The sequence below is a fragment of the Typopeltis vanoorti genome, chromosome 18, assembly GCF_054136105.1.
Source record: "Typopeltis vanoorti isolate ZY-2024b chromosome 18, IOZ_Tvanoo_1.0, whole genome shotgun sequence".
In the NCBI taxonomy this organism is placed as follows: Eukaryota; Metazoa; Arthropoda; class Arachnida; order Uropygi; family Thelyphonidae; genus Typopeltis; species Typopeltis vanoorti.
In genome coordinates, this window is record NC_143566.1 from 9,466,711 (window position 1) to 9,479,860 (window position 13,150).

The 13,150-nt window shown below is 39.9% G+C and overlaps 1 protein-coding gene across 4 annotated transcripts in view; it reads left to right on the forward strand.

Annotated features, from left to right (window-relative positions):
• The window catches only part of LOC150096480 (uncharacterized), a 245,833-nt gene that overhangs the window by 64,341 nt on the left and 168,342 nt on the right, over positions 1 to 13,150 (forward strand). The gene's annotated exons all lie outside the window — the stretch shown is intronic.

Below are 13,150 nucleotides of genomic sequence, written 5' to 3' on the forward strand. Positions count from 1 at the left end.
AAAGTTTGCTCACAACGTATTTGATGTACTAGGAATTATTTCCGGTAAGGACTATCTTAGTGTATTATTTCAATGCTTGAAGAATTGAGTGTTAATTACGCTACGCTTAACCTAACCTCAACTGTGGAAACTCTTCGTGATTGAGAGTTGAAGTTAAGAATTGTTAGAGAGATATTTTCAACTATTAGTGCCTGCGATATTTTGAACTTATAGCATGACTGAGAAGTGTGTGAAAACTGATTAGATAGGAAGTTCTATTATATTTATATATGTGTAGAAACTTTGTAACTCAGAAGCTGAGAAAGTGTATGTGAAGGCTTGGAAGGTTGAACTAATGTGATTGACTTGGCTTAATGTTTGACTTGTTTTTATTGTTTAAATTAGAAGTAGAATTTATGTATGTGTTATATGACCTATATTAAATGTTTGTTTTTGTTAATCAAAAGTTGTATTTTGCCTGAATCTCTTTTACTGCACCATTCATAAAATATTCGAACCAAAGCGGGTAAATTAAGTAAGTCAAATATACTCGGCCAGTATATATATTAAGGAGAAATAGTTGAGGGTTGATTTTTCTTCAATTCTTGAACTAATTCAGATATAGAGTGGCGCAGTCTTTAAATATAAATTTTCTCTATATTTGAATTAGAAACCAACTAGCAACTATTTTTAGGTTAAGAACATCGTAGTAAATAACATGTCGGATTCAAGGTACAGATTAAGACGAAGTAGGATCCAACAATAGGACTGGTTTGAGGTTTGGAGGTACAGGAGGAGAGTGTGTTTCAGATACTGAGTACTCTGGATGTCAGTAAAGCTGTGGGGCTGGATGGTATTTCACCACGAGTTTTGAGAGAATGTGCTAGGGAATTGACAGTGCCTTTAACGTGGCATTTTCAATGAAAGTCTGGCTTTGGCAAAGGTGCCCAGGGAATGGAAGGAAGGTAAGATAGTGCTATTGCATAAGGGTGGTAACAGACTGGAAGTGTCTAATTATAGGCCAGTCTGTGTGTCATCAGTAGTTGTTAAGAACTTGGAGAAAGTAGTGAGGGACCGTATACAGCATTGGGCAGATGAGGGTAATGTTATCTGTGAGAATCAACATATATTTCTGAAAGGACGCTCTTGTTTTAGCAATATGCTAGCCTTTTATAATAAAGTTACAAGAACATTAGATGAGGGAAAGGCATATACTGCAATTTTCTTAGACTTGGCGAAGGCATTTGACAGGGTGGCACATGATAAGCTGATATTTAAGTTGCAGCACATGGGTCTGGATGTCAGATTGGTCAACTGGATTCAGGATTGGCTGTCTGATAGGTATCAGAGAGTTGTGTATGGTGGAGCAGTTTCCAGGAGGCAGAGGGTTACAAGTGGGATCCCACAGGGCTCAGTACTAGGACCTATATTGTTTAACCTTTATATCAATGACATAGCCAGTGGATTGCAGGGGGATATTCAGTTGTTTGCGGATGATGCGAAGCTGGGAAGGATTATTAGTAATAGTGCAGATGTGGTAGCCCTGCAAGAGGATTTAAATAAGCTAGATAGATGGGTAAATGAATGGGGTATCAGTTTAATGCAGCAAAATGTAAGGTCTTGAGGTTTGGGAAACATCGATGGGATGCTGCATACTCTATGGGAGGAGTTATATTGGAGGAAGTAGGGGAGACAAGAGATCTGTAGTTGATTGATAGAAACCTGAAGTTTAGGGGACATATTGCAAAGGTGGTGAAGGTAACATAGAGGATTGCTGCTATTATGAGAAGGACACTGACCTGCAGAGATAAGAGGGTTATCATTCCGTTGTATAAGTCTCTGATCAGACCACACTTGGACTATTGTTCTCAGATTTGGTCCCCAGGATTTGAAGGGGATAAATTAACTGTGGAAAGGATACAAAGACGGATGACAAAGATGGTTTCAGGACTGTACAAGGATAGTTATAAGGATTGGCTGAGAGAATGTGGACTGCAGAGTTTGGCGGATAGAAGAAGGAGAGGTGATATGATTGAGACTTTTAAACTGTTGAGAGGTGGTTATAGGGTTGACACTGGGGAGTTCTTTCGCTTGGTTGAACAGCGGGAAGGAGTGATGACAAGAGGCCATCCCTTCAAGTTAGAAAGGAAACCGTGAGCAAGAGGGTAAGGAGTGGTTTCTTTGTGTGGAGGGTGGCTGATCCATGGAATGCATTGCCTGATGGAGTGGTGGGAGCGAGAACGGTCAGTGAGTTTAAAGAGTGGTATGATAGACTTTGTGTTTCTCAGGGGGGGGGGACCTCCCCTCGATGAGTCTTGACAGACTTTATGTCTTAGGAAGGACCTCCCTCGATGAGTCTTTTGACTCCTTGGAGGCCTGAATAATAATAATAATAATAATAATAATAATAATAGTAACTTAACCACAACATCTGACACACAGATAGGCTAATAGTTTAATGCTTGAGTTAGATCACCTCCTTTATGAAGTGGCACAATCTTGCTCTCCTTCCACTCCTTCGGGACTTGACTGAGTGCCAGACTCGTATTAAAAAAATATGTCAAGGTAGGTGTCAACTCCCTGGCACATTCCTTCAGAATACGTGGTGATATATTATCACGTCCCACAGCCTTAATAATATCTAGTTTTCTTAACCCCCCCATACACCTCTTGTTCACTTATAGTCAGTCTCTCCTCCCCATCATCAACTGCTCTCAATCTCTCCATGAAGTCACATTGAAAGACCTTTATGAGCTGCTCATTAAGTAGCTTCACCACACATTCTGCAACAGCTGTCTTTTTTACCATTTTCTCCAATCAATGTTATCCTTCCATAATCATTCTTTCTTTTGCTGGCTATGTATTGAAAGAACTCCTTAGGATTCTTTTTGGCTTCATTAGCTAATTGCTGTTCATACCTCTCTTTTGGTACCTTCACCAACCAAGTCACCCTCCTTACCTGGTCTTTGTAGCCCTCATGGAATTGGTTATTTCCACTTCTCTTATGCTGCCTCCACAATGCCCTTTTTCTCTGTATTGTATGCTTAATCTCTTTATTCATCCATCTCACACCTACCTTATTTAACCTTCTCACTCTTGGAATACATTTTGACATTGCATCTGCTAGATGTTTCTGAAAATCCCCCAAGCTGCATTGATCTCTTTTCCAGCTAACTCCTCATTCCATGCTACACCCACAAGCTGTCTCCTGAGCCCTTCATAATCATCCCCTTGTAGTTCCATATATACCCTTTTCTCACAGAGGTCCTCACACTGCTGGCAACCACCCAGGTAATCTCCTCATGGTCCCTCTCACCAATTGGCAGATGATTTGACACCTCATTTATAATTACATCCTCTGATGAGATGACCAAATCCAAGACCATCAATCATCGCTGGCCCTCTGTTACATACTGTCTGCGGTAGTTATCCCTCAAAAACTCCTTTTCTTTATTTACAGTTGCTGTCTCATCATTCCAGTCTATATTGTCATAATGAAAATTGTTCGTAATGATCACCTTTTTTTATTTGGCTAATTTGATCATACATTTCATTATCACCACCATCCACCTTACCTGGTCTATGACATCATCCAACCAAGTATTTCATTCCATTCACCTCTATCTCACACCATACTGCCTCAAAACCACTGGCACTATTTCCCTCTTGCATCTCTACTTTGTATGGACATAACTCTTTGTCTATCATCAATAGCATTCCCCCTCCCTTTTTACCCCGTGTATCCTCCCGAAACACATCATACCCTTCCATCTCTATTCCTATCAGGATGTCGTCCTCTTCCAACCATGTCTCACTTATTCCAACAATCTTTGGGTGAACAGACGCAATTAGTGCAACCATTTCATCTGCCTTGTTTCTTATACTTCTAGCATTTGTATGCAAAAACAACAGCTCATTTCTGGATCTACAGCTAGTTCCACTGATATCACTCATTCGATGTGATCTCCCCATGCTCGCCTGGGGCCATTTCCCTTTCTGCTTATTCATTTTAGAACCCTTTTCAATTCTTTTTCCTCTTGATCCCAGGTCATACCATTTCTTTCATGTCTACACATTCTCTCACCTCCTCTCGGAGCATCCACCTTTCTCACGGTGTGTACCCCCTGTCCACCCTAAGCCTCCCCGTTTCCCTGTTCCTCTTGCACACCCATTCTCTCATTTTCTATACTCATACCACTCACTTCCTCATGCATAACCGCCTCTTCAATCTCTGCTGTCTTACTCTCCTGCTCTTCCACATCACTTCCTGCTTGATCTGATTCATTCTCTCTCACTCTACTCGCTTCTCTACCTTCCAGCAGCAGTCTCTCCAAACAACTCACACCATAACCACTCAAATGCAGTCCATTGCTTCCATACAGTTCACTTCATCCTTCAAACTCATTCCACACATTTAGAAACTGTACTCCTTCCTCTCTTCACACATTTCAGCCAACATATTATTCATAATCCTTGCTCTCTGCCTTATCTCACCACAGTTATACCTAGGCAACACGCTTACTACCCTTCGTGTCACACTGTTTCTCTTTTATCCTTTTAAACCTCCTGATATCCATTCTGACATGCTCTTTGTCCTCTGTCAAATCATTTGTACCTATTAAAACCACTGGTTTTAAGCACTGGCATAAAGCACTGTCAGACCATACTTGGACTATTGCTCAGATCTGGTCATCTGGTTTTCAATGTGATATGTAGACATTGGAGAGGGTCCAGAGATGAGTGACTAAGACAATATCAGGATCCTTTCTTTTAATGTTACATGGTGATCAGCATTCATTTTCGAAATAATGATTTTACAACTGTGTTATAACTAACTCTTTGTATTATCCCGACGTTTCAATCTTCTTATCAAGATCATCATCTGGAGCATACACAAATATATAAGACATTATTATTATTATTATATCACACCTCCAGGGAGTCTTAAGACTCATTGAGTGAGGTCATCAACTCTACAACTATTTGTCTCAATACTCCACCAACCTTCATCATCTAACACCAATGCCATCTACCACTGACTGCCACCACTAGTGCTTTCACAGACAATCACAAACATCCATGCCCATGGTGGGATTGGAATCCACGGCCTTTTGGCTGGAGAGCTGATCCGCTAACCACTCGGCCAACCAGGGCGGCAGACATTACAAACTGTAAGCTAGAGAAACAATGATTTGATCACATGTTATTCTATTGGCATGACCTCGAGTGAAAGAAACTGCCAACATTTTACTTCATAACAAAACAATAACAAACAACCTAACCAAACAAGAAGTAACAGCGATGAAATCACAAAAGTCAAATCCGAACGTCATAATAACCAGAGCAGATAAATGAAGTGCCACCATTATTTTAAACCGAACCGCTTATGTAGAAAAAATGAATCTGCTGGTCTCAGACAATAACACATACCAATTAGTTAACTACAACCCAACCAATAGAATAAAAAATAAAACAGAGAAACTACTCAAGTCAATTATCAAATGGCCCGAAGATATGATCAAAAAACTATTTCCACACTACGCTCGTTCCCCCCAGAATTTACGGAGCTGAAAATTCAGAAAGAAAACATGCCGCCAAGGCCTATAGTTGAAAGGATAGATAGCCCGACTTATCACTTAGCCAAAAAATTAGCGGCAATTCTCAAGGAGTTGGTAGGTCATTCCCCCCTCCTATATCAAAAATACACAGCACTTCATAAACATCATCAACGATATTACATTAGAAAAGATGATTTATTAGGCAGTTTTGATATATCTGCCCTCTTTTTGACTTCCCAATCAATGAGACTGTCTTTCTTTTTATTATTAATATTATTATTATTACCCCAAGACCTCATGGAGTCAAAGACTCATCTGGGAGGTCCTTTTATCACACACACAGCTCATCATACTGTGCCTTGAACACAAACAAACTCCTTGCAGACACCACACTCTCAGGCAAGACATTCCACTCATTTATAACTCCGGACGAAAAAACCTGCCCCTCCCTTCCCTACTCACACCCTCTTTATACAGTTTCCAGGGATGACCTCTGGTTCTCCCCTGATCTCCCACTATTTTCTGTAGAACTTCTCCAGCACTGATCCTGTAACAACCCCTTACCAACTTGTAGGTCTCTATCATATCTCCCTTCTCCTGTCCACCAGACTCTGCAAATTACATCTTCTCAATCTTTCCTCATACTCGACATTCCAGAGGTTAGAAACTACCTTAATCAGTCGCCTTTGGACCATTTCCAACATCTCTTCGTCCTCCTGAAAACCAGGTGACCAAATCTGGGCACAATAGTCCATGTGTGGCTAATCAAAGCCGTATGCAATGGAACAAGAATCTCCCTACTTCTACAAGACAGTGTCCGCATCATTCCCAGAAGCCTTTGTGTTGTCTTCACAATTTTGGCTATATGTCCCTTAAATTTCAGATCCTTATCAGCTATCACCTCCAGATCTCTTATTCCTCCACCTCCAACAATATATCCTCACCAAGTATTAATTCTTCATCCCATCTTTGTTTTCCAAATTTTAAAACCTTACATTTTGCAACATTGAACTCACATCCCCATTTCCGTGCCCAATCACTTAATTTATTCAAGTCTTCTTGTAAAGCCACAACATCGTCTCTATTCTTCATGGTTCGTCCCAACTTTGCATCATCTGCAAACAACTGAATATCTCCATCCAAATCTTCACCAATATCGTTAATATACAAGATAAACAGTAATGGCCCTAAAACAGACCCTGGAGGCACTCCACTAGTGGCTTTCCTTTTCCTGTATATCGCTCCCCCATACACAACTTGTTGATACCTATTAGATAGTCAGTCTCCGATCCAATGCACTAATCTAATATCCAACCCCATCTGCTCTAGTTTGACAAGATCTAGATCATTCCCTCCAGATATCACGACGCTCTTTGCACATGTATTACGTTCTGGTTATTTTGTATGGCAAAACGCTTTCTACCTACAAAAAGATGGCACAGCCATGGGCTCACCATTATTCCTCCCTATTGCTAACTTTTACATGGAGCATTTTGAGCAACTTGCTTTAGGTGCCTCTCCTTTAAAACCCTAAGTCTGGCTTAGATATGTTGACAATGTTTTCGCGATCTGTTCCCATGGTCGCCAGACACTAGATACATTCCTTAGCCACCTAAACAAACAACACAAACGCATACAGTTCACAATTGAGATTGAAAAACAGAACACACTTCCGTTTCTAGATACCCTTGTCATGCATCTTCCTTCTGGCAATCTTTCCTTCACAGTTTACCGAAAACCGACACATAATGGCCAATATATATACACATAAACTCCTACCATCACCCAACACAAAAACTAGGTGTCATCAATACTCTAAAAAACAGGGCTCTTAAAATCTGCTCCAGTGAACAGGTGGTGAAAGACGAATTTAAAGTGATCAACAATACTTTCCCAAAAAAATGGGTACAGCCAAAACACTATTAACAAAATTCTCTACAAGACTTCAATAAAAAACAAAGACAAACCAGACTACAACAAAACTATAACCGTTCCCCACATTAAAGGGATATCAGACAAAATAAACAGAGTACTACAAAAATACAACCTCAAAACTACCTTTAAACCCCTTGCAAAATTAAAAAGCTTACTCAACTCATCCAAAGACTCCCCTGCTGGCCTACCCTGGAGTGTACCGTATTCATTGCACTGTAACATACCATATATAAGAGAAACAGGATGCACAATTCCTATCAGACAAAAAGAACATAAATGACACATTAAATATTATTATTATTATTATTCGTGACACCTCCAAGAAGTCCGAAGACTCATCGCGGGAGGACACCTACAACTGTCTCAACCACTACACCGAACCTCTACTACGAATCATCTCCATCAACGCAATCTACCGCCCATCACCACTACCACAACTAGTATTTTTTGTCTGTAAATTGCATGTGTTCTGAAGGGCCGATTTGTCTGTATGTGGGATGAAAAATATAATAAATTATGGTGAAGCTGGCCTTTCTGATCATGCCTTGAACACCTTACATAGAATTGACTGGAAAAGCACTAGTCTACATCACACCAAAACATGGTATGAACGCAAATTTAAAAGCCTGTGAGATCATTATCAACCACCCCAATCTGAACAATATTGAAGGTCTAAAAATCCCATATATATGGAAGGCATATATTCAACCCACAAGACCTTCCTCTCTAAGAACAACTATAAACAGGACTTTAGTAAATCCAGGATCCTAAATCAAAAAATAACTATTGTAATACTAAAAATAAGACATCATTGTTACCGAAAAAAAAAACATCTATAAGAAAAAATGTTTATTTATGTTACCTTAAATTAAATCTAGCTTGATGTAATTTATAAATAATTTTTTTTTTTTTCACTGGAGGTCATGCCAGTAGAATAACATATGATCAAATCATTGTTTCTCTAGCTTACAGTTTGTAATGTAAGTCAGCTTGTCTTGTATATTTGTGTATGCTACAGATGATGATCTTGATATGAAGATCGAAATGTCAGGATAATAAAAAGAGTTAGTTATAATACGGTTGTAAAATCCATAATTTCGAAAATGAACAATATCAGGAGTTTGGAATGCTGGCTATGTTGAAGAAATGTAGATTGCAGAGTTTGGTGGATGGAAGGAAGAGAGGAGACATGATAGAGACATTTAAGTTAGTGCGAGGATTTTATAAGATTAATCCAGAGGGGATTATAAAAAGAGTAGAAGGGGTGAGAGGAGAAGAACCAGATTTCATTCCTGGAGGTTATGTAAAAGTGTAGTGAACATAGTTGTAAGGAATAGATTTTTTACTTGGATAATTGTCAGCGAACGCATTACCAGAGTGTGTTGTTAATGCAAGGAGTGTTAAGGATTTTAAGATTCTATGTAATAAATATGTTGTCAGTTGAATGAACCTCCCATGATGAGTCTGTCAACTCCATGGAGGGTAATAATAATAAAATGGAAGAGGAAGAAATATGTCCCGATGTTTTAAAAGAAGTTCAATAAGCAATGGGTAGCATTGAATAATGAAATGACACCAGGTGAAATTAGTTACAAATAGAAGTTCTGAAAGCAGGTGGTACACCAATCCTAACTATGTTAAGTAAAATTTATACATCATGCCTGCCTAAGACAAAAGAGAATACCAGAAAATTGGAACAGTGCTATCCTTATTATAGTTTTTAAAAGAGAGACAGAGAAGATATTAAAAATTACCACCCTATCAGTCTCCTTTCAACAAATACAAAAATGATTAGCAACAGAATACAAAACAGTCTAAATTTTAGCCAACCGCTGTTACAAGCAGGATTCAGAAAAAAACTGCAGCACTATTGATCACATATATACATGTAATAAGACAAATAATTGAAACGACAAATTGAATACCAAAAACCTTTAGGTCTAGCCTTTATTGATTTTGAAAAGGCATTTGATTCAATTTCAACATTAGCTATTTTAGAAGCCCTTAAAAATCAAGGAATTGTAAAAACTTACATTGTGATATGCTTTCTCTCTCTTTCTCTCTCTCTCTCTCTCACACACACATGTATATATAAAAACAGGAATAGAAGTCGCTGGGTATAGCATTTTTCGTCAGGATAGGAGGGGAAAGCGTGGTGGTGGGGTGCTGCTTATGATAAGTGATGACCTATATCCTCTAAGAGTGGAGAATTTGGAAGGAGATGAGACAAATGATTTTGAGAACGTATGGTGTGAGCTAGAGGTAGACAAGACAGGATATTTAGTGGGTTGTTGCTACAGACCCAGGAGCACAGAGGATGGGGACCAGGAGATGTTTAGACAGCTAAGTTTGGCAAGTGCAAGAAGAATGATTGTTATGGGAGATTTTAACTTCAGTAGTATAAATTGGAGAGAGGAACATGCATGTAACAATAGGGGAATGGAATTTCTAGAATTCTTGAGGGACAAATGTCTTAGGCAACATGTAACAGAGGGAACAAGAGGTTCAAAAATTTTGAATTTGGTTATAGCATCAGAAGAGTTGATAATAACTGAGTTGACGTCTCTCCCACCAGTTGGAGAGAGTGACCATATGGTGTTGACATGGAAAATGAATAGACATGCAGGAGTATCAAAGAGACGGGAACTTATGTGGAATTATAAGGCAGGTGATTATAATAGTCTTAGACGTCAACTTCGGGAAGTTTCATGGAGGGAGAAATTGGACGGCCGGGATATCACCAGTGCGTGGGAAATTGTGAAAGAATATTTGTTATCAGCAATGGTAAGTTGTATACCACGAGTGAAGAAGAGGGCGCAATTTGGAGTAAAGTGGATGACAAACAACATTAAACAGGAACTGCATGCGAAAAAGAGGCTATGGAAGAGATATAAGGAGACAGGTGAAGAGAGGATGGGTGAAGAATATAAGACACAGGCCAGAAGAGTGACTCGTGTGGTAAGGAAAGCGAAACTGGAATATGAGAGGAGATTGGCCCTAAGATCCAAAGAAAATCCTAGGGAATTTTTTAGCTATGTGGCCAGTAGGAAGAGAAATGACTGTGGAAGAATGATATTGTGGGATAAAAATGGGAATAGAGTGACTGATGCAGAGGACAAAGTGGAATTGTTCAATGAACACTTTATTGGAGTATTTCATCCTAGAGGAGTCAGTTTTAATGCTAGAGGGATAGGACTGGTACGAGGTCTGGAGGTACAGGAGGAGAGTGTGTTTCAGATACTGAGTACTCTGGATGTCAGTAAAGCTGTGGGACTGGATGGTATTTCGCCACGAGTTTTGAGAGAATGTGCTAGCGAATTGACAATACCTTTAACGTGGCTTTACAATGAAAGTCTGGCTTTGGCAAAGGTGCCCAGGGAATGGAAGGAAGGTAAGATAGTGCCATTGCATAAGGGTGGTAACAGACTGGAAGTGTCTAATTATAGGCCAGTCTGTGTGTCATCAGTAGTTGTTAAGATCTTGGAGAAAGTAGTGAGGGACCGTGTACAGCATTGGGCAGATGAGGGTAATGTTATCTGTGAGAATCAACATGGATTTGTGAAAGGACGCTCTTGTTTTAGCAATATGCTAGCCTTTTATAATAAAGTGACAAGAGCATTAGATGAGGGAAAGGCATATACTGCAATTTTCTTAGACTTGGCGAAGGCATTTGACAGGGTGCCACATGATAAGCTGATATTTAAGTTGCAGCACATGGGTCTGGATGTCAGATTGGTCAACTGGATTCAGGATTGGCTGTCTGATAGGTATCAGAGAGTTGTGTATGGTGGAGCAGTTTCCAGGAGGCAGAGGGTTACAAGTGGGGTCCCACAGGGCTCAGTACTAGGGCCTATATTGTTTAACCTTTATATCAATGACATAGCCAGTGGATTGCAGGGGGATATTCAGTTGTTTGCGGATGATGCGAAGCTGGGAAGGATTATTAGTAATAGCGCAGATGTGGTAGCCCTGCAAGAGGATTTAAATAAGCTAGATAGATGGGCAAATAAATGGGGTGTCAGTTTAATGCAGCAAAATGTAAGGTCTTGAGGTTTGGGAAACATCGATGGGATGCTGCATACTCTATGGGAGGAGTTATACTGGAGGAAGTAGGGTAGACAAGAGATCTGGGGTTGATGATTGATAGAAACCTGAAGTTTAGGGGACATATTGCAAAGGTGGTGAAGGTAACACAGAGGATTGCTGCTATTATGAGAAGGACACTGACCTGCAGAGATAAGAGGGTTATCATTCCGTTGTATAAGTCTCTGATCAGACCACACTTGGACTATTGTTCTCAGATTTGGTCCCCAGGATTTGAAGGGGATAAATTAACTGTGGAAAGGATACAAAGACGGATGACAAAGATGGTTTCAGGACTGTACAAGGATAGTTATGAGGATCGGCTGAGAGAATGTGGACTGCAGAGTTTGGCGGATAGAAGAAGGAGAGGTGATATGATTGAGACTTTTAAACTGTTGAGAGGTGGTTATAGGGTTGACACTGGGGAGTTCTTTTGCTTGGTTGATCAGCGGGAAGGAGTGATGACAAGAGGCCATCCCTGGAAGTTACGAAAGGAAACTGTGAGCAAGAGGGTAAGGAGTGGTTTCTTTGTGTGGAGGGTGGTTGAGCCGTGGAATGCATTGCCTGATGGAGTGGTGGGAGCGAGAACGGTCAGTGACTTTAAAGAGTGGTATGATAAACTTTGTGTTTCTCAGGGGGGGACCTCCCCTCGATGAGTCTTGACAGACTTTATGTCTTAGGAAGGACCTCCCTCGATGAGTCTTTTGACTCCTTGGAGGCCTGAATAATAATAATAATAATAATTCAACTGCATGTTTAAAATCAAAAACAGATATGAAATTTCCTATAAAAAAAAAGGAGTTGAACAGGGAGATGCCATTTCACCTAAATTATTTACAGCAGCCCTAGAAGAAATTTTTAAAAACTTGTTGGAAAAATAGAATAATTATGGTAAATTATTATTATTATCCTAAGACCCCATGGAGTCAAAGACTCATCTAGAAGGTCATTTGTCATACACACAGCTCATCATACTGCACTTTGAACATGCTCAAATTCTCTGCAGACACCTGCAAATTCTCAGGCAACTGTATTCCAATCATTCGCAACTCTGCATGCAAAAAACCTGCTTCTCACTCCCCTGCTCACATCCCCCTTTATACAGCTTCCAGGGATGACCTCTGGTTCTTCCTGATCTCCCACTATTTTCTGTAAAAAAACCTCTTCAACATTGATCCTATAACAACCCCCTTACTAACTTACTCTATCATATTACCCCTCCTCTTTCTCGTATTCACTAGACTCTCATATTTGACATTCCAGAGATCAGAAACTACCTTAGTCAGTCTTCTCTGGACCCTTTCCAACATCTCTTCATCCTTTTGAAAACCAGGTAAACAACTTTGTACACAGTAGTCCACATGTGGTCTAATGAGAGCCTTACACAGTGGAAGAAGAATCTCCTTACTTCTACAAGTCAGTGTCCTCTGCATCATTCCCAGAATTCTTTGTGTTACCCTCAAAGGATGTTGATTGGTAGAGCCTCTGGTACTAATGGCTCAGCAAAAAGTTAAGCAAGCTTGAGAGTGGTTAGTAGTTGGAAGGGGCCCAATCATTCGATGCTGTTGGCACACTCTTCCTCGATGAGTCTTTGG